At 36.5% G+C, this 25,741-nt stretch overlaps 1 pseudogene; it reads right to left on the bottom strand.

Moving 5' to 3' along the window:
• LOC149580552 (UDP-glycosyltransferase 85A1-like) overlaps positions 1 to 24,540 on the bottom strand; it is a 79,189-nt pseudogene extending 54,649 nt beyond the window's left edge.
• Positions 24,541 to 25,741: the final 1,201 nt, after the last annotated feature.

Below are 25,741 nucleotides of genomic sequence, written 5' to 3'. Positions count from 1 at the left end.
CCTTTCCATGACTAGGCTCTGTGAAATTCCACATGTATTGAATTCTACACAACTTGTGCATCCTGCTCAACCAATAGAACATCCGTGCATTCTTGAATTGAGATGCACAATTGTCTGACCAAATAATGTGCTGACGATATGTGATGCCCCTATTAGCCAAATCTCCATAAAATAGTTGAAAACAACCATGTACGAACTCCGTAGAATGTGATCGATCATCGCTGATGTAAAAATGGTACTCTCTCAAAATCTTCTTATCATCCTCTGTACTTGTAGGTGAATTCATGAATGTTATGTGAAAAAATATGGAAACCTGTTGAGAAGTATAATGCTTTGCTTGCACCTCATTTTGTGGTTGTAGTGTGTAGTTCTCTGCAAAATCTACAACTGAAAAAATGGTATCCAGTGGAAACGTATCCTTGCACAACTTGAATTGCAAATCTAGCCATCGAGCTCTATGGGTATGCCTTGCATACTCGTAAATAATGTTTTCACGAAAAATCTTCATGAACTCATACACTAGAATCTTTTCAATGACTAAATCACATCTTTTACCATGTTTCCCATCTTTTAGAGCATATGTCACTGTCTTAAATTTTCCATAATCTACTATTTCATTTCCAATTGCATGTGTACTATCCATATGTTGACAAGTTGATAAAAGTTGCAAAAAATCACAAAATAAGCACGTACCATCCAAGCATGATGTCTTGTAAAATTGTTGGCCGTCCCTTATTTCACATAAAATGTTGGATATGAATTCCCTTGAAGATCTTGGTGGCTCATTTATGTCACAATCCTGCAAAACAAACTGAGAATGCAAAATTATGCATATATGCCTAAAAACATCAAAATGGTTAGAAAATTCAATATGTATCCTACAACAACAAGTTGTGCGTGTGTGATTTATCTTCACATAAAAAGGTTTACCCATCTCAAAAAATCTTTGACTTATTCAAATTTGAGGATACATACCAATAAATTTTGCAAAAAATTGTGTCTGAGTTGTGCCCAAAAAATGTTTTGCATGTGGCTCACGATTTTGGCTACCAATCCTCCTTCTTACAATATTTCTTTGATTAGGGGAAACACGTGTGTTATTTTTCCAAAAATCTTCGATCAATGATTTCAAGGCTTCACTAATTTCTTTATCCTTTCGCGGTAGTCTACCGCTAAATGTCCATAACTCATTTTTTTTTGGATCTTCCAATCTCTCACGCCTTAGCATGGCTCTCCTTATAGTACCTCTACCAATTTTTAATATTTTTCTTGTCTTTCTCATGAGTCAAGCTTTCTTCATTTGGCTACTTACTATTGTTGATGTAAGTACTCGTCTTGCGATATTACTATCTTTGGTGCGTGATTTAGAACCCACTTTGTCATAAGCATTCATTAGATTCTTTACAATGTTTTTTTCATTTGAATCATCCATCGTTCTTAGCCCAAGAATCTTCATGATAGGCCTAAATTTTAAATTCCTCATCATTTCAACAAATAATTGGCATTGACCTGTAATATTTACTTCATCAAAAAATAATCTCCACATACGATTAACTTTTCTTTGACAAGTATGCTTGCTAATCTTGTCAAGCATTGATTTCAAAATGTTACTATCAATATCAATCAATTATTTTGGTCTTCTAAAACAAATTCTAGAAGGTGTTATAATCTCTTCAATTCTCTCAACATTTTGAACATCAACATAAGGTTGAGTGTATTGTGTACCTTGAACCGAAGATGATGTGCCTTGGCAATAAGATGCAAAAGATGGAATATCACCTACTTGATGTGTTGATGTTGTGCCTTCAACATGACATGATGGAGTGTGTATATCGTCAGATCTACAAATCAGTGTCTCTTCAACATGAGAGGACGATATAACTTCAACATTGGAAGATGGCGTAGTGGACGATATGACTCCAACATTAGAAGATGGTGTAGCTTCACAATTGAATTGTCTTCTTGAGCGTAACAGTCTCATTCGTTCTCTTTGTCTTTCCAATTCTTCCTCTTTGTTTCTTGGTACCAGTGGTTCTTGATCCTCTTCAAAAGTCAATTCTTCATTATTGCTTTGCAATTTTCTTTGCTCACGTAGTAATTTTATTTTATCTCTTTTAATTGCCAAATCTCTCTCCCTATCTTCATTTGTTTGATTTTTTGGTTTCTTCCTTGGCATGATGATGATTTCTACATGTCAAATTATTCAAACATTTGAATTACTTAAAATGTGTAAATTACAAATTATTCAAATACATATAAATATTATAATTATTTGAATGAATACACAATATATATATAAAACGACTTGTCAAATTTCTAACCATTTCAAAATAACATTTCATTGAAACATACAAATTTCAATGAATTCACTATATATTAAACAACATGTCAAATTATAATCAAATTTGTATCTATATATCAACAAACAATATTTAAAATAGATTGCACTAACCTTTTCTATACAAGAAATATTCAAAAAGTCTTCAAATCGTGTATCTAATGATTGAATTTGGTGTTTGTTAGCTTCCAAAAGTGTTTGCCACCTTGAAATAGTGTTTGTTAGCTTGAAATAGTGTTTGCCGCTTTGAAAGAATGTTTGATGTGTTGAAACCCGCGATTTCTATCAGGATAACAGAGTGCAGAATAGAAAAAAAGCAGAGAATGAATGAAACGGGCCCCATAGTTTATTTTTGACCATTTTTAGGTGATTTCACATAGTGTGTACGCGCTATAGCACGTACGCACTATATTAGAACACATCACTCTCCACCCTCCCTACTCTCTCTCTCTCCCTACTCTCTCTCTCTCTTCCTACTCTCTCTCGCCTCTCCGATCCCCTACACTCTCTCTCTCTCCCCTCTCCCATTCTTTACTCTTTAGATCTCTCACACACACTCCCATCCTCCCTCTCCCACTTCTTACTCTCTCTCTCTCTGCCACCTCCTACTCTCTCTCACACTCTCTCCCATCCCCTACTCTCTCTTACACACACTCCCATCCGCTACTCTCTCTCTCCCCTCTCCCATCCCCTAAACTCTCTCTTTTGCAGATACACACTCCCATCCCCCTCTCTCTCTCCCCTCTCCCATCCCTTACTCTCTAGATCGCTCACACGCACTCCCATCCCTCTCTCTCCTCCTCTCCCACTCCCTCTCCCACCACCTACTATCTCTCTCTCTCTCTCTCTCAAGTTCTCTCTCTCCCTCTCTACTCTCTCTCTCTCTCCCATCCCCTACTCTTACTCTCTCTCTCTCTCCAATCCCCAACTCTCTCTCACACTCTCTCCCATCCCCTACTCTCTCTAACACTCTCTCTCATCCTTTCACTCTGTCTCTCTCATCTTGTACTCTCTCTCTCTCTCTGTCACCTCCTACTCTCTCTCACACTCTTTCCCATCCTTTCACTCTGTCTCTCCCATCTCGTACTCTCTTTGCCACCCCCTACTCTCTCTCACACTCTCACACTCTCTCCTATCCCCTACTCTCTCTCTTTCACAGACACACACACAAACTCACACTCCCATCTCCCCTCTCTCTTCTCTCCCATCCCCTACTCTCTAGATTTTTCACATGCACTCCCATCCCTCTCTCTCCTCCTCTCCCACTCCCTCTCCCAGGTCACCTACTATTTCTCTCTCTCAAGTTCTCTCTCTCCCTCTCTACTCTCTCTCTCCCATCCCCTACTCTTACTCTCTCTCTCTTCCATTCCCAACTCTCTCTCACACACTCTCTCCCATCCCCTACTCTCTCTCACACTCTCTCCAATCCTTTCACTCTGTCTCTCCCATCTCATACTCTCTCTTTGCCACCCCCTACTCTCTCTCACACTCTCACACTCTCTCCTATCCCCTACTCTCTCTCTTTCATAGACACACACACACACACACTCACACTCCCATCCCCCCTCTCTCTTCTCTCCCATCCCCTACTCTCTAGATTTGTCACACTCACTCCCATCCCTCTCTCTCCTCCTCTCCCACTCCCTCTCCTAGGTCACCTACTACTTCTCTCTCTCAAGTTCTCTCTCTCCCTCTCTACTCTCTCTCTCCCATCCCCTACTCTTACTCTCTCTCTCTCTTCCATTCCCAACTCTCTCTCTCACTCTCTCCCATCCCCTACTCTCTCTCACACTCTCTCCCATCCTTTCACTCTATCTCTCCCATCTCGTACTCTCTCTTTGCCACCCCCTACTCTCTCTCACACTCTCACACTCTCTCCTATCCCCTACTCTCTCTCTTTCACAGACACACACACACACACACTCACACTCCCATCCCCCCTCTCTCTTCTCTCCCATCCCCTACTCTCTAGATTTGTCACACACACTCCCATCCCTCTCTCTCCTCCTCTTCCACTCCCTCTCCCAGATCACCTACTATTTCTCTCTCTCAAGTTGTCTCTCTCCCTCTCTACTCTCTCTCTCCCATCCCCTACTCTTACTCTCTCTCTCTCCCATTCCCAACTCTCTCTCACACTCTCTCCCATCCCCTACTCTCTCTCACACTCTCTCCCATCCTTTCACTTTGTCTCTCCCATCCCGTACTCTCTCTCTCTCTGCCGCCCCCTACTCTCTCTCTCACTCTCTCCCATCCTTTCACTCTATCTCTCCCATCCTTTCACTCTGTCTCTCCCATCTCGTACTCTCTCTCTACCACCCCCTACTCTCTCTCTCACTCTCACACTCTCTCCCATACCCTACTCTCTCTCTTTCACAGAAAGACACACTATTATCCCCGCACTCTCTTCTCTCCCATCCCCTACTCTCTACATCTGTCACGCACACTCCCATCCCCTCTATCTCTCTCCCTCTCCCTCTCCTACAGCCTACTAGATCTCTCTCTCTCAAGTTCTCTCTCTCCCTCTCTACTCTCTCTCTCTCTCCCATCCCATCCCTTGTTCTCACTCTCTCTCTCTCCCATCCCCTACTCTCTCTCACACTCCCATCCCCTAATCTCACTCTCTTTCTCCCATCCCATACGAGCTCTCTCTGCCACCACCTACTCTCTCACACACTCTCACACTCTCTCCCATCCCCTACTCTATCTCTCTTACACACATTCCCATTCCCCCCCTCTCTCTCTCCCTCTCCCACTCCCTCTCCCCCATCCCCTACTCTCTCTCTCCCCTCTCCCATCCCCTACTCTCTCTCTTTCATAGATACGCACTCCCATCCCCCCCCTCTCTCTCTCCTCTCCCATCCCCTACTCTCTAGATTTGTCACACACACTCCCATCCCCCCTCTCTCTCCCTCTCCCACTCCCTCTTGCACCACCTACTATCTCTCTCTCTCAAGTACTCTCTTTCCCTCTTTACTTTCTCTCTCCCATCCCCTACTCTCACTCTCTCTCTTCCATCCCCTACTCTCTCTCATACTCTCTCTCTCTCTCTCACCCCCATCCTGTACAAGCTCTCTCTACCACCCCCTACTCTCTCTCAAACTCTCACACTCTCTCCCATCCCCTACTCTATCTCTCTTATACACATTCCCATTCCCCCCCTCTCTCTCTCTCACTCCCTCTCCCATTGCCTACTCTCTCCCATCCCCAACTCTATCTCTCTTACACACTTCCATTCCCCCTCTCTCTCTCCCTCTCACTCCCTCTCCCATCGCCTACTATCTCTCTCTCTCTCTCTCTCTCTCTCTCTCTCTCTCTCTCTCTCCCCCTCTCTCTCCCATCCCCTACTCTCACTCTCTCTCTTTGCCACCCCTACTCTCTCACACACTCTCTCCCATCCCCTACTTTCTCTCTTACACACACTTCCATCCCCCCTCTCTCTCCCTCTCCCACTCCCTCTACCATTGCCTAATCTCTTTCTCCTCCATCCACCCTCTCTCTCCCTCTCCCACTCCCTCTTTCATTGCCTACTCTCTTTCTATCCCATCCCCTACTCTCTCTATCTCTCTCTCCCCTCTCTCATTCCCTACTCTCTCTCTTTCACACACACCCATCCCCCCTCTCTCCTCTCCCATCCTCTACTTTTTCTCTCACTCGCTCTCCCTCTCCCACTGCCTACTCTCACTCTCTCTCACTCTCTCTCTCTCTCTCACTCTCTCCCTCTCTACTCTCTCTGCTACCCCCTACCCTCTCTCACATTTTCACACTCTCTCTCTTTCTCTCTTACACACATTTCCATCCCCCCTCTCTCTCTCCCTCTCCCACTCCCTCTCCCATCGCCTACTCTCTCTTCCATCCCCTACTCTCTCTTCCATCCCCTACTCTCTCTCTCAAGCTACTCTATCTTCCCCCTCTCCCATTCCCTACTCTCTCTCTTTCACACGCATGCACTCCCATCCTCCTCTCTCTCACTCTTCCTCACCCACTCCATCTCCCACCACCTACTCTCTCTCTCCCCCATCCCCTACTCTCAATCTCTCTCTCCCAACTTGTACTCTCTCTCACACTTCCTCTCTCTCCCATCCCCTACTTTCAATCTCTCTCCCCCATCCCATACTCTCTCTTTGCCACCTCTACTCTCTCTCTCTCACTTCCTCTCTCTTGCATCTTGTACTCTCTTTGCCACCCCTACTCTCTCACATTTCCTCTATCTCCTATCCTATACTCTCTTTGCCACCCCTACTCTTTCTCACTTCCTCTCTCCCCTCTCCCATCCCCTACTTTCTCTCTATCTCTCTCACACACACAAATAGTCATTCCCTCGCCCCACCCCCCCAGCTCTCTCTTGGTTTTGGTTTTCAATTTAGGTCTCAATAGTGCGTGCGCACTACCTCGAATTCAATAGCGTTTTAATAGGGCATGCGCGCTATAGGGCGCACATGCTATTCAAAGCTTTGCATTAAAACCAAGCCTAAGGCTTGGTTTTGCCTTGGAGATCCAACCCAAAGGTTTGGAGTATATAAACAGGTTTGAGACATGTTTTCCAGCAAACATACAAAAAATGATTGATTTTTCTTGTGTGCTCCCCTTCAAGATTCTTCGTGGTTGGGTATCGATAAGATCAGGTTACAATAACATTATAGGTCTTTGTGTTAGCTATCTAACCATATAATTTATTTTTAATTTGAACTATTTTAAGTCTTTCATCTATAATTTCTTTTGAATGTATGTTCATTTTTTGTCAAAAACCACCATGTACTAATTGGGCTGTAGATTTTAGCTCATTCATCGAATTTTGTAACAACTTAGTTTTTTAGAAACTAGACTCCATTCTACACACTTTGAAAAAAAGAAGTTTTGATTTTAGATTAGTTTTCAATCATTTCTAGGGGGAGCACACAGATATTTCACATTTTTGGGATGGGTCTAATTTAAAAATTCATTAAAAAAAAAAATACACATTATAAAATTACCCAAAAAATCTGGGATAAACTACATAGTGTTAGGTAACTTTTGACCAGAGCAATTAAAGAATTTCAAAAAAAAAGTTAAAATTTTAGGGGGGCCACACTTTGTACTATGTTATGTTTTTTTGGAATAAACAGTACCACTTTCTGTGGCCCCATTTTTCGAGAACCTAAAACTAAACCATTTTGAAAAAAAATTAGTAGTTTAGAAACTAGATTCAAAGGACTACGACTTTTGTTTTTGTCATATCTTAAAATTTTGAGCGTAACTATCTTCAAATTCTTGTTGAAGTCCAGAATTTGCTGATTTCAGGAAAAAGGTGTCCACTTATACCCCCCTTTTGGCACCACAACTTTGTGCACTTACCCCTCTTATCTTCTTTGAGATCCTTTCTTCCACAACATCACTAGGATCATCAATTGCTCTACAATCCAATCTTCTTGGAGGAATCTTCCAAAATTTTAGCAAACCCTAAGAAAAACATGTCCACCAATCCACAAGATCAATCAACCATAAAATCAACCTTCTCCAACCCAAGACCCTAATGCAAAACTACCTCAACTTCGGTGATCTATCTACACACTTACGAACAACCTTCTCTCTGATACCTCTTGATGTAGTGCAAGGTAGGAGAATCACTAAAGGAGATTTCCAAACACAAACAAACAACCACACAATAAAAACAATACAACAAGCAACAATAATGCAAGATCTGATACCAAATCACAACTCTATATTCACATAATAACTGATTAGATGCAATATGCCTAGCTATAAGGTCTTCTGAGTTAGGTCCAAATATAAATAACAATTACAATACTAATTTTGAAAGATCCCATAAGATCCAATTACCATACACCAATTCCAACTAGTCCAGATCTACAACTAGATAAGAACACCAAGAAGAATTTACACTTGTACACTTAGGTCCACCAAGAAATCCTTTGGTTCCTAAGCCACAACCTTAGCTCTTCAAAATTCACATCTACTCCTCATCCCCTTCTCCAAGCTAGATGATAACAACTGCTTAAAGACTCTACAAAACCCTTATCTTATACCCAACAAAGCCACAACTCAGCCCAACTCATTACAAACTAAATTAAATTCCTTACATTAAATATAGGTCAAGCCACAAGTTGGCTCGGACAACTAAGCACTAACAGAACCAAGACCAAACTGAGTATTAACAAAACCAAAGCGAGCACTAGTAAATTCCCAAGCATTGGTGAGTTCCAAAAACCATGCCGAGTTCCAGAGACTATGTCAAGTTCCACAGACCATGTCAAGTTCCCAAACCATGCCAAGTTCCCTAACCATGTCAAGTTTCATAGACCATGCCAACTTCCCAGACCATGCAGAGCACCAATAAGTACCAAGCTCTACAACTTTAAGCCAAAATCCCTCCAAGGATGCAAGATTAAAAGCAAGCCCAGGATGCTCCTGCTGATCACCAATATCTACCAAGCACCTTTACTTATACATAATGAAGCCACAAGTTGACCAAGCTCATTACAAACTGAATTAAATTCCTTACATTAAATATAGGTCGAGCCACAAGACATCCCTAAAACTAACACCTTGCACATACTAACCTAAATAATTATTAGATCCTATACGCAAGATATTTAATATAATATGGAAGAGCTATAGATACCAACCTTTCATTAAGTAGTAAAAAAAACCAAAATGATATAAAAAGATAAAAGTCCATTCTGTGTCCAACAACATTGAAATATTTGATATTGGCTTAAATTGTTTATAAGATAAAATGTTGCATTGTAGTAATTCAAATATAAATTAAATAAACTAAAGATTTGTTGAACAATCAAAAATATTATAAATAATTTAATAATATAAATGATATCTAGATAAGATTATTGATATTATACAATCAATAAAAGATGCCATTTGGAATTGTCAATGTAGGATATTAGGGTTCTGAATATTTGTATGCTCTAAAACATAGCACACAAGATAAAAAGTTTTGACACAAATTAGCAACAATTTTATTCATCTCTCATGATGATTACACGTGGGAGGCTATTTTAAATCAATTTATTATGGAGTCTTTTATAGAGGTTGCAACCTCTAATCATAATGTTCTCTCTTATTTTATATTTCATGCATTCATCATGCCTTATCTCAACAATAGCTAAACTAACATTTCACAAATAATCTTCAACATCTTTAATTGAAACAATCCTTGCATGAAAAGAATATGTGTGATGGCGATAACTATGCTAGAACAATGAGTTCAAGCATCACTTATCTTAACACATCCTCTTGATGTTGAAGCTCACAATTTGATCTCCAGGCACACAAACTTGATTCATGCAACTCACAAATAAAAATTTTCACCACTAGAGTCTTATAGACTCACATAGCACTTATAATAGAAGTCAACTAGTTGTTTATTAATTTCTCACTTTTACGAGAGATCACAAGGCTTGATTTTCTCCTCCTTTCTCTAATAAGAGAAGACACATGACACTTTCATGTGTCAATTAAAATAATTAGTCATGAACTACTTCACTCAAGCATCAGAACCTTGATCCACCACTATCATGTTTGACATTCAAGCATCAAGGTTTGTATAACCTTTTCAATATCTTTGTGACCTTCTACCAACATGATCCATCAATTCATCCATAATCAACATGGATACAACCTTTTGTAGATTTTCCATCACAATCTCTATTCCAACATGATTTTTCACTAACTCTTGATCCCAAAAATATGACAAGGGTGAAGATCCCAACATTTATCAACTAAATGTCCTTCCCTATGAAAATGAGAATAATTTACACTCTTTCAATTGATTTTTTTTTAAATCTTCATACTTGCAACATCTAATCAATCTCTCTTACCAAATCCAAGGCCTTCAAACTTTGACCTCCAAATGGGTTGGATGGGCTCCTTCATGCATTTCCCATGCTTTCCTAATTTGTTTCCTTTAAAACACATTTTCTCATAATCCTCAAACAAATATTTATTTTTAAAACAACATTTTTTATCCTCTTGAAAATTTTCATCCATACCTAGATATGTGCACTTACCTTCATTTTCTACCTCCTTACCTAAAGTAACTTTTTCTATATCATTTTTATTGAATCCGCATGGATCATGCATACCACATTCAACATCATGAACTGATGACTTCAACTTCAAGATCTCATTGTCTTTTTCCAAAAATTTTAGCTTCTTATGCAAGTCTTCATTCTCGTTCTTAGCTTTATCAAACAATCTTAAATTTTCTTTCAATTCATCACTATCCTTTTTAACTTTCTCCAATTCTTTCTATAGATTATCATTTTCACAAACTTTCTCAAAAACATCATGGGTAAGTGCACCGAGTTGTGGTGCCAAAAAGATGACACCCTTTTTTTCCTTTCTATTTTCAATAAGTGCGCACACGCTATAGTGCGTGTGCGCTATAGTGCACACGCACTATGGCTTGGGCGTGCCAAGCCATAGTGCACACGCACTATAGCACGTGCACGCTATTTAAAAAAAATTAATTTTTCAAAGCGCATACGCACTATTTAAAAGTATATTTAACTAGTGCGTATGTAGTATAGTGTGTACGCACCATAGCGTGTGCACGTTTTTTGAAAAAAAAAAATTACAAAGCGCGTACACGCTATTTGAAAGTAAATTTAACAAGCTTTAAATAGCGCACACGCGCTATTTAAAGATTTAAATACTACCAAGCCTAACATTTAGTATTGCTTTGGGAATCCAAACCAAAGCTTTGGAGTCCATAAACTGGTCTGAGACGTGTTTTGTTGCAAACATACAAAAAATGATTGATTTTTCTTGTGTGCTCTCCGTCTAGTTTCTTCGTGGTTGAGCATCAATAAAATCAAGTTACATGACATTGTAGGTCTCTTTGTTAGCTACACAACCATATAATTTATTTTTAATTTGAACTATTTTAAGCCTTTCATCTATAATTTCTTTTGAATGTATTTCTATTTTTTGCCAAAAACCAATATGTACTAATTGGGCTATAGATTTTAGCTCGTTCATCGAATTTTGAAAAAACTTAGTTTTGATTTTAGATTATTTTTCAATCATTTATAGGGGGAGCACATAGATATTTCACATTTTTCGAATGTGTCCAATTAAAAAATTCATTAAAAAAAAAAAAAAACATATTATAAAATTACCCAAAAAATTTGGGATAAACTACATAGTGTTAGGTAACTTTTGACTGGAGTGATTAAAGAATTTGAGAAAAAAAGTTAAAATTTTAGGGGGACCACACTTTGTACTATGTTATGTTTTTCTGGAAAAAACAGCACCACTTTTTTTGGCCCCCTTTTTTGAGTACCTAAAACTAAACCATTTTGAAAAAAAATTAGTAGTTTAGAAACTAGATTCAAAGGACTATGACTTTTGTTTTTGTCATATCTTAAAATTTTGAGCGCAACTATCTTCAAATTCTTGTTGAAGTCCAAAAATTGCTGATTTCAGGAAAAAGGTGTCCACTTATACCCCCCTTTTGGCACCACAACTTGGTGCACTTACCCTCATTTATCAACTCTTTATAAATATATCCAATTAAATTGACTTTTGTGAGATGGGATGTGTAAATTGGTTGGACTGACACCTCTTATATCATTTTAGAAATTCATGGGTGATTTCATGTTTGTAGGATGTTGTGGCATTTGTTAACCATGAACATCCATTGGAAATAGAGTGCATAAATAAATTATATTAAATTTTTTTATTTCTATTGAGTTTGAATATGCGTAATTTGTGTTGACCTAGGCTTTAATGTGGGCCATGCGATTTACTACTTTAAATAGATGCTTTTTCGTAGTCTATTATAGCTCTTTGAATTGATTTTAAATATTTGATATATTAAATAGATTAAATACTTTTAAAAAAATCTAAAAGGTTATTAAAATGTAATAATATATATCTAGACAAAATCAATGATGTCATACAATCACATAAAACTTTACTTGGAACTATCAGTAAAGGATTTTTAGGGTTCCGAAGATTTAGTTTGATGTACTTATTTTTTTATCTCCCACTTGAAGAAATGATACACAAAACTCAAAATGGGTAAAATACAACAAAGACATATCTCAATATTGTAGGCCAAACTTCTAGTTAACTCAAGAATATCTGAATAGATAAGTGATGACATGCCTCTATGGCTACTCAAATGACTTAAACATCACACACTAAAACTTCATTTGTAGACTAAAAGTGTTAAGTAGTCAATCTTGACTTATTTTTCCAATATTAATTTCTTCACTAATATATGATAGCCTAACTACGCATTAATAACAGAAGCCAAATTGTAAAGTTGTTTCATGTCATCTATAAATTTATTCAAGTTGAGAAATGAAGAACCTCCCTCCCCAACTACTTTAAGTGTCACCTCCTTCAACTCCCTCCCTCTTTTTCTCAACTCCTTTACTCCCATCAATCTCCCCATCCCTTTCTCAATCTCCCCTTGTCTAACCAGAAAAATTTCATCAACATCAATGCAATCTAAGTACAAGTCAATCTTCCACACATCCTTGCAAAAGTGGCTATCTAAAAATTGATTAGCCAAAAATGGCCATCCAAGCATTGGGACTCCCATGCTCATGCTCTCCAAGCAAGAGTTCCACTCGTTGTGAGTAACAAATGCAGAAGTTGATGAAAGCCAACTTCAAAACTCACCAAGATCACCAGCATGCAAATAATCTATTGAAGGGAAACCAAAGAAGGAAGAGGTGGAGCTTGGAAAAACTAAACAAAATGAGAGAGAAGATATTGCAAACAAAGAAAAATCTACTGCTATACAATATGCCTTGAAAATAAGTTATGAGTTGAGAAAATACAATGAGAAAGCTCAAATATAAATGCCTCAAGGAAGCTTGTAGAAAAAGCTAGAAAGTGCTACAAGATAAGGTTCACAACTAAGCATACGTCCACAAAAGGTGGGATATCCTCAAACAAGGTGAGGAGATAAGTATGACTTAGATAGGAAAAAACTCTCATGTTGTCAACAACTCCTAGACTACAACTAATAAATAAATTCATTAACCTAAGTAAACTTAAGTAAAAGCATAAATAATAATTATTTACACTAACACCCCCTTAAGTGCAACTTAGGGGAATCCACTAAAGCTCACAAAAGCTAAGATAAAATGTAGAATGGGTCCTCACAACAAGGCCATGTTAGGTACCCACGTACAATGAAAAAAAATGCAACCTCTAAAAATAGGAAAAGAGAGAAAACCACATGGGAAAAACCCTCTGCCAAAAAGAGGTAAGAAAATGTAGTGAAGGACTGAAGAAGCCTCCAACTAGAGGAATATTCTAGAAAATAGAGACAAGGAGAAGATCATGAAGAGCATCACTGAAGCTTGAAGAAGCTACAAACTCTATCATCAAAAAGAAATTGCTGATCTGAAGAACCTCCATGGAAGAAGAAGGCACAAACCAAGCATGTCTATATAGTAGATGATCCATCTCACCAAAATGCATAGGTAGCCAGCCACTACAATCACCTAGTATATAGGATCAAACATAGAATACATAGTTCACACTATCAAACCATTGAACCAAGGAAGCATTAGAACAACAAAATAACCCCCCTAATGTAGATGGGGTGAGATGATAAGCAACTAAGAAAGTGGGTCAAAAGTCCTTTGTAGAAAGAACCAAGAATGACAAGAGAGTTGAATAGGTACAAACACCTATAAAGATATAACCATCAGCTCTACATGGGGAAAAAAGGAAGAGGGCACAAAAGTGGTAAACAACTATCCCCCCATGATGCTTTATAAAATAGTGCAAGTACAACTATCTCAAACTAACGTTCATGAACCGAAAATGTAAGAGTGGCACTTTATCTTAGTGTGTTTACATAAAGATGCTTACAAATGATATCAATAATGATCAAAAAGGAAAAATAGTTGATAAAAAAGATAGTACAACCCAAAACAAAAGATCCCATGCCATGAAAATGATCCTTGGACCTAGAACACCCAAGATATCCACCATAGAGAGAAAATGCCAAAAACATGATGGAAAGAGCATGGGGCAAAATTTGAAGAAAATGACAGCATTTCTAAAAAGATGACAAAACCAACTTTCCAAAAATATAACGTTTTCAAAAAATAGAGATGGGGCGCAAAAGAAATGCTTTCCAAGGTAAAAAAATAGAACTTTGGACTTTGAATATAAAAATGAGTCATAAAACTACATCAAAACCTAAAAATACTTGCACCAATGTCTCTGTCTTGGAACCAGCTTTCTAGCAATTCTTTTACATCAAAAAAATACCTATGTATGTTCAAGTTATGGCCAAAAAATTGCAAGTAGGTCGAAAAGGGATCTGGAGTGCTGGTGGGGGTGCTGATGTAGGGTGACATAATGCTAATGTTAGCAAACCACTATGTTAAAATTGATGACCTTGCAGCCATCACAGAAAGAAAGAGCCACGTGGCATCAACATGGCAGGAGGCTGATGTGTTAGACTGATGTGGCAGGGGCCACATGGCAGCCATAAAAAGAGTCAAGTATCACTAGAGAAGGTAATTGGGTATTGATAGCTCAATGTTGACAGTCGCTAGCAGTGTTGGTCACATTTGGTGGTGCCATGTGTCGCTAGTGGCAAGTGGGAGGCTCGCTTGTAGTGGTCGGGTTGCGGTGTCCTTGTGGTGGCGCGACCGGTTACAACAGCTCCCAAGCTATGCACTGGCTATGTAGCAATAGCTCTATAGTAGTATGGTGGTGGCCACCCAATGGTGGCACCAAAATTATTTATTTTTTTAAAAATATCATCCATACAGTCTGTATGGCAAGCCTGGGCAAAAAAAATTACCTCCCGAAGCTCTTGTCACCAAAATTGGCAAATTTAATATGGATCCTAACTGTAACGAACCTTCCGAACTCAATGACAGTGTTTGTTTAGGCCCAAAATGCTCCAAAAAAATGCTCTTCCCCTAGATTGAAGAAAAAATCACAAACAAACTAGGGTTTGTGTCTCTGAATCGTGGCTTCAAAAATCCTTCAGCCAAGAAGCAGTAGGGAGGCTCTAATACCATGTAGAAGTTGATGAGAGCCAACTTCATAACTCACCAAGATCACCTGCATGCAAATAACCTACTGAAGGGAAACCAAAGAAGGAAGAGGTGGAGCTTGGAAAAACTAAACAGACTGAGAGAGAAGATATTACAAACAAAGAAAAATGTATTGCTATACAATATGCCTTGAAAATGAGTTATGAGTTGAGAAAATACAATGAGAGAGCTCGAATATAAAGGCCTCAAGGAAGCTTGTAGAACAAGTTGGAAAGTGCTAGAAGAAAAGGTTGACAACTAAGCATACATCTACAAAAGATGGGATATCCTCAAACAAGGTGAGGAGATAAGTATGACTTGGATAGTAACAAACTCGTATGTTGTCAACAACTCCTAGACTACAACTAATAAAAAAATGCATTAACCTAAGTAAACTTAAGTAAAATTGTAAATAATAATTATTCACACTAACAACAAACCCTCCTATAGAAGGGTAAACCAACACCTTCACCTGAGGTGCCCATTATAACTCACTAGAAGGGTGAGTTATAAGTTATGGAATTAGAAATTCATAAATAAAAATAGAATGCTCAAAATAATTTATTTATCTAAATCTCTAATCTATTTTAGATCTACCTTTTCAAAACCAAAAGAGTAACAATATAAATGAACTTATAGTTTTTTTAAATTCATTGAAGATGAGGATAAGGTGTACAACTATAAATTAAGGGGTTTATTATCCAAGTTTTCAAATCAATAAGGATAAGAAAAAAATATAATCATGCAAATATAGAAATCATTATCTTAACCTAACTAAGTAACTTAAAATGAATTACCTAATGAGTTTTAGATATGTTGGTTTGAATAAGGTATTCTAACCACATGTAATTACTAGAAACTCCTACTCATGTTTTTAGTATTATTATAGATATGTAATGGCCTAAGTTTTCACTCTGTGTAAATTTTTATTTGGCATCATCATGACCTTGGCATAAGACTCAAAATTCATGTCACTTTCTTGTATCCATTGGCCATGTTACATCATCATTTATTGAAGAATCTTAGCCCTAGCGTCTAGATGACACAAGATACATGTGTTTCCTAGAGACATCACTAATACACACTCTCAACTTTGAATCTATAGACATTTAGGTAATTGTTCAAGCATTACAAGATATTGTGTGTGTGCATGTGCGTGTGTGTGTGTGTATGCCTATGTGCATGCATGCATGTGTGCATGTGTATGTGTGTGCATGCATGTCTATGTGTGTGCATATGCATGTGTGTGTGCACATGTACACACACACACACACACACACACACACACACACACACACACACACACACACACACGCATGCAAGCAAGCACATGCCTGTGTGTGTGAATCATTTGTGTGAGATATTAAGTCATGTGATGTTGATGATGTATGTGTTCGTTTTAATGAATTATTTTTTGAATTATTTTAATATATTCTATATTATGACATAATTTTATTTCTTTATTATTATTAGTGCATTAACCTACTATAACATCTTAAATTGGAATTATTTCAATTTAATTGATGGTTTAGCAACTATTTAGTGAGAGGCTCGTATTTAATTTGCATTATCCTATTTCTTCTCATCTCTTTTTATTTCTTCTAGAGAGAATTGGGGTAGGACATGATAGATTCTCCTTGGTATTCCTCTTTTATGGAACATATCTTTAGATAGGACCTATTCGCTTGGATTCTCCCTTCCCTCCCCTCAGTCACTTGTAATCTATTTTCTTCTTTGAAACTGGGTTTTCTCATAATTTGTGCCTGATATCCCAAATCCAAGACTTGTTTTAGAACCCCAAGAAATTTCCAAATATTTTGGGATCAGTTTAGCAAGGATGCACTATGTCCCATCTTGGTTCAGATGCATCATGTATTTACTAGTGACCCATTTTTGGATCTCCTCCTCTGACCCTATATCAAGTTTTATCTGAGACATTAATTGTGAGTCAAGTTAGACGATGAGGGAATGTTTATTTCAAGCCCTTTATAAACCCATCTATTTGTATTATTTTCCATCCATCATTTATATCCAAAATCCCTCTCTCACATGGACAAGAAATCCATCCATACACACTAGCAATAATTTCTAAACATGGCCTAATTTAAATGAACTTTGATTAAATAATACAATAATGCAATGTTATGTAATATTTTAAAAAAATATTGATAGGTGAGGTGATGTAATTATTATGAAAATATAAATAAATATAAAAAATATATGTCATCAATAAAATTATATTTGTAAGAATTTGGTATAGCTCTGATACTATGTAAGAATTCTCTTGAGGCAAGAATGAAATGCCAAGATCTAGAAGCTCAAGAGATACCATAAGAGAGACAAGATATGATCAAATGAGAATGGATATCAAATAATTTGATTAATCAGATAATTGGATGAATACATCATAGAAGTGCCTTGTATATAAAGGCAACTGATATGACTAGGAGTCAACAAATAAATAAGCATACAACCTAGACTCATGTCCACCAAGAGTGGATTATCCTGCATTGTGCATGAATGTACATGCAAAAATGAGAGGATAAGAATGTAAAGGTGTATCTCATAAAGAGATGTAGTAGACAACATGTGCTCAATTGGAGTGCAAATTGTTGTGCTGCCAGCATGACAAATCATATAAATATGCAAACTCTTAGGTGTCTACATGACAACTAATATGAGAATGCATTAACCTAAGTAAACTTAAGTAAAGTGTAAATAGTAAATAATTATTTACACAAACACCCCCCCTTAAGTGCAACTTAGGAGAATGTACTTAAGCTCACAAAAGATAGATAATAATGTAAGATGGGTCCTGGCTACTAGGCCATGTTAGGTACCCATGTACAATATATGCAAGTGCAAAAGATAGATGCAATGCAATCTCTCATAAAGTGGAGAAAGAGGGAAAACACCCCTTCAAAAAGAGGGATAAGTAAAATAAAAGAAAATGAGAGAGAATAAGACCTCATGTGAGGAAAAGATCCCCCCATAAGAGAGAAGAAGAGGAAGATAGACCAAGAAACCCCCCCTCAATTTGGAATGCACACCTATGGTAGATGTGCAAGGCTCAATGTAGAAGCTCCTCCATGAGTGTAGAACAACATTCTTACCCTTAGGAAGAAATAGAACCAAAAGTGTATCAATGAAGCCTCCCCCATCTATAGGAAGAAACCTCAAAATGTATGAAATCTCTTAAACTTGGTCAAGTGTCGCCATGTCAATACTAAAAGGTGCCTCCTCCAAATCATGTGTACTATGCCACTCTACTAAAAATGAAAAATTAGGCTCAACTGGGAATGAATGTAGAACATGTATCAAAGTCTCAAATATCTCCTCTAAAGAGAAAGTGACCTCCTCCAACTGTTGTGTCAAAGGATCTACCATCACATGGTCAACCTCAAGAGACTAATCAAGTAGAGAATGAAGATGAGGATCAACATGCTCCCTCGCAACAATTGAAGAAGGATCATCTTCACCAAAGAGAAGATGAATGTCATCAATAGTATCTCCCAAAATTGCAATGTAGGACTCCACAAACAAACTAGAAATGTCTATCAAGTAGTCATCCCATGGAACTGAGTCTGGAAGACAATGAGTATCCTGTTACATTGAATCATTTGAATCCATGGCTATGTCAATACAGCTATCATTAGGAACAATAGTAGATGCAATATTAATAGGATCAAACGAAATTGACAACTCAAGAACTTGATCACATGTGAGAATACCCAAGTTGAAGTTGCCAAAGTCCTCCTCAAAGTTTCAATCAACACTAGAGGTGTGATCAAAATCTGTTGAAGGGTCTACTGAGAAATCACTTTCATAATCATGAGATAAATTTTAGAAGTGGTATAGCCTAGATGTGTGATCAACAACCCCTATAGAAATGATTTGTCTAATCTCCAAGTCTTTGATAAAAATTGAATCAGGTGTGAATTCCACAATCTTTCTTCTATCTCCATGAGTGAGTTGATAGATGGAAAGAAGTTTATGACTTAGGTGAGGTACACACAACACTCTTAGAAGTGTCCCTCCCCTTTATCAATATTGCCTTTCCCAAAAAAATTCATGTAAGTATGATTTCCCATCAAAATAGGTGGAGTATGACAAGGATCAAATGATGAAAACATAGACTATGAAGATGCCATATGATGAGAAGCCCTTGAATCTAGAAGCCATTTCCCTAAATCTTGACTTGAAGTAGCTACTAAGGCTTGATCTTTGCCCATGTGATCCTTTCCTTTATCAAAATTTAAATGTGAAGAAGATGGTGAAATAGTCATTCTTGAAGGTAGACTAACTTGATTCTTCTTGAGAAGATTCTTGCGCTCATCAATTTTGTTCTTGTAAAAATTATGCTCTTCATGTCCATTCTTCTTTCAATTTGCACAAATAAGAAACTCCTTCTTGGATGATTTATCCTTATTGTATGAGTTTTATTGTGGTGAGGAGGTTGAGTGTTCTTTCTCTTATTGTGAATTTTGTTGCCATGATTTCTACTTCTTGTTAGACCCTTTTCCTTGATTCCCTTTACTAGCCACCAATACTTTAGACTTTGAAGACTTAAGAATCCCCATGCTCATCAAGTTTGATTGTTCTACCATCAATATCTTTGTGAAGGAATCAAATGAAGACATGATGTAGAAAGAATCTAAGGTCAACTTATGAGTTTTGAAGCTCAAAACAAATAATGCATACTCTAGAGGAAGTTTTCTCATCAAATTATAGATCAATTTTTCATCCTCTATGGTAATTTCACAATCCTTAACCATTGACCTTAGCTCATGTGCCTTAGTGATATAGTCTTGAATTGTGTCAAACTCCTTTGGATCTAATGACATGAGATTTTCATCAAGTCCAAAACCCCTAGCTTTGTCTACTTTTGCATAAAAGCTAGCAAACTTATCCCATGCTTCCTTTACTATTTTACAATTATCAATATGGAAGATAACATCTTCATGTGCATACTTCCTCAAAGTACCAATAGCAAACTTATTGTTATGATTCCATTCATTATTTTATTAAGACTAGATGGTGCAACCATGGTGCCATCAACATAATCAATCAAACCCTTTTCCATCATTTTACTCCATGATTTAATTTTCAATGTAGCATAATTATGTGGAGTTGAAAGTGGAAACCTAGGAGAATCCATGATGCAAAATCAAAGAACATAAGAGAAAGAGAAGTACAGAAACTCAAGACACCCCCCCAAATCAGTCAATCAAAGAACCCCCCTAAAATGAATGATTTTGGCACTTTATACTTAGTGCATGTACTGCCACAAAACCAAAGTGGACTTCTAATTTTTATGGCAAAAACAACAAATATGAAGCTATATTAGACTGAACAAGATAAGACACAAGACCTCTCAAGGATCTAATTAATTACAAGTGCCAAAATAGGCCAAAACTATCCAAATGTTGAAAGTACTATGTCTACTCAAAATTACTCTAGGCTAATACCAAATCTAGAAATTAGAAAAAAAATTATGCACTTTCAAAAAAAAAAGCACCTAAATATGTGTCTATATGAGCTTGAACGAAGCCTTTGAAGTTACAAAAATTGAGATTTTTTATTTTCATAAACATTCAGGGACAAAGATTACAAACAACTTGCAGCAATGTGTAGATCAGAAAATTTTACCCCAAAACAAAAAAAAATGTTCAAAAAAAGGAGTTTGTATGAGGGAAATATCGTTGTTTGAAAATCACCTCTATAATTATTTATCCTAAATCACCGTCATCGCACCTCCAAAAAATAACTCTAGATTTCACCTCAGATGTCTGATTTTGATGAAACAAGAGTCAATTTAGAGGTTTTCTGACCTTCTGAATGCAACACCAACATTTGATTTACACTAGCAAGCTCCAATCTTGACCTACAAAAAAACATCTCTCCAATGGATATGCAATGACACTCCTATGGCTCTAAAACCATGGAAGAATTTTGTATAGCTCTGATACCATCTAATAATTTTCCTCAGGCAAGAATGAAATGCCAAGATCTAGAAACTCAAGAGATAGCACAAGAGAGACAAGATATGATCAAATGAGAATGGATATCAGATAATTGGATGAATACATCATAGAAGTGCCTTGTATATAAAGGCAACTGATATGACTAGGAGTCAACAAAGAGATAAGCATACCAACTAGGCACATGTCCACCAAGGGTGGATTATCCTCCATTGTGCATGAATGCATGTGCAACAATGAGAGGATAAGAATATAAAGGTGTATCTCATAAAGAGATGTAGTAGACAACATGTGCTTAATTGGAGTGCAAACTATTGTGTTGTCAACATGACAACTCATATGAATATGCAAACTCCTAGGTGTCTACATGACAACTAATATGAAAATGCATTAACCTAAGTAAACTTAAGTAAAGTGTAAATAGTAAAAAATTATTTACACCAACAATATTCACTATCTTTGAAACACTAATGTTATAAACTAATGACAAATTATCATCTAAAAGACCCATGTTAAACATTAATTAAAAATTCTTGTGATAAAACTGAACATAATTCATTTTGAAAAATATCATATAAAAAAATCATATCTAAACATTATCTAAGAAAGGAGGTGACTCATTCTTAATTATTATAGCAACATTTTTAATCTCATATTTTTAAAAATATATATGTGAAAGAAAATTTAAAAATAAATGTGTCTTTGTAAAACTCTACATCTTAATTCCTTTAACTTTGATATTGAGAAAGTGATTACTTTTTTATCATGTTAACCATGCTTATACTTATTTTTTATTATAAAATTAATTTTTCATTTAATAAAAGTTTAAAGAATAATAAGATTATCTCAATTTATTATAATGATAATTCGTGTATATAGAAAGCACTAATATAGAAATGCAATTTCCCATGACAACAAAATCCTTAATCAAATCTAAGTATAGGTTTGCTAAACATGAGTTAATTGTTCAATTTCACCCATCAAGAACTTATCACTTTTCCATATATACCAAGGATGAACCCAAGCAATCAAAAGGAATGCCAAAAATAACTATTTCAAATTTTTTTTAAATTACTTTCACTATCATGATGAATTTTTTTTCCTTTCTTTTTGCTGCTTAATTTAGAGGTATCTATCATTGATGTTAGGGAGTATAGGGAAGAAGGCCTTGTTAGAAGCATCAACCCTATTAGGAGTTTTAATTACAAAAAGTGGAAGTGCTCACTTCTCTTACAATCATATACAACTTTACAAGTAGCATATAATAATACCAAAAAATTGACTAAGCTGATATCCTCAATATTTGATCAATCCTTTGTAGTTTCTTGCATCAAATCATACATACAACTATTTTCTTTACTATGACCATCAATTTGCATCTATACAATACTAAAAAAGAGTTCATATATCAATCATATCATTACAATACAATTGGAAACTTAAGATCCAAAGGTTAGAATCTTCAATGGACTAATGGTTTCCCATGAATTATACCTAATGTGATATCTTCTTAAGATCCAAAGGTAGGAATCTTCAATGGTTTGATAGTTGCCAAATGCCACACATTGGATAAAACTTGGTTCTTCAAAATTTAGATGTTTATATCATAGTTTTGTCACTATTTTAGACTCTATAAGTTCTATGTTGATTATGAACTTGGTATTTTGTTTACCAATTGGTTCTAGTTTTGATGTAACTACATGTAAGAAACACTATTGATGCTATGTATGCTTATACTTTATAATGAATAGAAAAAGAAGATAAGAGATAAAAGGCCATTACATTTCTTGCTAGAATATGAAATTAAAATATAGTTTATTATTAGATTAAATATGCATAATTTAAAATATAGATTATATATTATAGCTAGCAATAATTTATTTCATAAAGTTACACTCCTATAGATGGTTATTCTTCAAAATTAGGAATTTACAATGATAACAACTTTTAATGTTAAAGATTGTTTTGATTGAACTCACATTTTAATAACTTAGTTCTATAATTCATGTGCAGTAACATATATAGTCATTTAAATATAAGTTTGGACTTGGTATCACATGAACTATTTTTTTACCTATGCATATTTTCTTGATCATTATATTGGAATAGATGATCAAGTGGATCATGTTATTGAAGTTTTAGAATGGGAGAATGATATGAACACAATACTGGCAATTATTTTTTATCGCTTTGGAAGAGTGGAGAAAACAACTCTTATACACATACTTATTATTAGAGAATATATTTATGGATGAAACTATTCAACAATTATTTTATTTTAATGTATGATAAATATTGAAGTCATCTATAAAAGATAGTAATTTATGTTCTCTCATGTTTTGTAGGGTTTTATAGGTTCTATAATTACTATCTATCCATTGATGGATTTAGTTTAATGGTTCATGTGTAAGTGGAAAGTATTCATGAGTGTGTTTGCCAATGTCTCTAAAATGGTGTATCCAATTCTTGATATGTTCAAACTTTTTTTTAGGTTAATATAATTAGGGGATAATGTTGGAATATTAAAAAAAATTAGATTGATTGCATTGTATTAAATTAAATAACATTTATTGTATATGTTATATTTTTATTAGCAATATTTAGGTATCAAAAAATATATTTCCATAAGTACTTTCTAAAAATTAAATAGCTCCAAAAGATAACTACTTGTAATGTTAAGATTACTTTGATTGATTTTTTGTTACAATATTTTAGTTGTGTTAGTCATATACAATAATGGTGTAGTAATTTAATTTTCAAATTTTCATACCTAACACAATTTAAGATTATTGACCCACATAACTATTTGATATTGTAAGCAAGATTTTTTTAAGACATTAAGCCTCATTAATATAATAATAAAGAGCTATAGATATCAACCATTCAATTAGTAACAAACAAAAACAAAATGATATAAAGATAAAATTCATTCTATATCAAACAAAATTTAAACATTTTAATCATTTTATATTGACATAAATTGTTTATAAAATAAAATGTCACATTGTAATAATTAAAAAAAATAAAATAAACTAAAGATTTATTTAATAATCGAGAAGATTATTAACAATACAATAATATAAATGATATCTAGATAAAATCAATACAATCACTTTTTTAAAAAAAAATTATTTGGAACCGTAAAATCAATAAAGGATACCAAGGACGGGTCCAACCTATCCATGACGAAATGCTTCCATGGCTACGCCTTTGTAACAGAAGCCGAACAGGAAAGTTGGTTCATGTCATCTACAAACTTGTTCAAGTTGAGAAACGAAGAACCTCCCTCCCCAACCGCTTTATGTGCCGCCTCCTTCAACTTCCTCCACCTTTTCCTCAGCCCCTCCGCTTCCATCAGTCTCCTCAGCCCTTTGTCAATCTCCTCCCTTTTAACCAGAAGATTGTCATCAACGTCAACGCCTTCTATGTCCAGGCCAATCTTCCACACATCCTTGCAAAAGTGGCAGTTCAGAAACTGATAGGCGAAAAAGGGCCATCCAAGCATTGGAATTCCCATGCTCATGCTCTCCAAACACGAGTTCCACCCGCTGTGAGTAACAAAGCCTCCAACCGAAGGGTGAGCCAAAATCTTCGCCTGCGGCACCCATTTTACAATCAACCCACGATCCTTGGCCCTTTCTTGAAAACCCTCCGGCATAGTGGCCGCTTTGCCTCTCGCAATATCCATTCGTAACACCCACAGAAATGGGTGTTGGCTTTTTTCCAACCCCATTGCCAACTCTTCCAGCTGCTCCTTCGATTTCACAGCGATGCTGCCGATGGAAACGTATATTCAAAAGAGAATTAAGGATCATGGTTTTTGTACCTTTGGAAGGAATGTGTCCACGGGAGACGAGAAGGTTGGCGTTGCGCTGAGCAATAGAAGATGCGGCGCACATCGTCCAGAAGATGACTCGGGGCACTCCCAGCTTGTTGGCCACTTCATAAGTGCAAGACATGAAGTTTTTCGTTATAATGCAGCTGATGGGAGGAGTTTTCCCGTCTGATAAGGTGGACAGTAAATAGTGCTCCATGACGGGGCCGAGTTTTTCCATTGCAATCACATACGTGGGTAGATTTGAGAGACGAGGGTGATCAGGTGGCAATCCATCTGGAATGGTAAGAAACTTAAATGTGGAGGATTCAGCTGCAGCTGCTTTGGACATGCGGTTGTGGCTCCACTCAATGTCCACAAAAGTGATGAAAAATCCTCGTGAAGAGAGGAGGTGGGCCAAATTCATGAGTTTGATGACTCCCTGCACAGGGAAAGGCACCATGACTGCGTGAAGCCCATTCATCATCTTCTTTTGCCTTGTGATTTGCTTGAGATAGGTTGGATCCGTCCTTGGTATGTATAAGAAACAGACTAAATAATTGTTAATGGA

This window comes from Cupressus sempervirens, chromosome 1 (assembly GCF_028749045.1).
Source record: "Cupressus sempervirens isolate cs-2001-9-10 chromosome 1, ASM2874904v1, whole genome shotgun sequence".
Lineage (NCBI taxonomy): Eukaryota > Viridiplantae > Streptophyta > Pinopsida > Cupressales > Cupressaceae > Cupressus > Cupressus sempervirens.
This window is presented reverse-complemented; position numbering and strand designations above follow the sequence as displayed.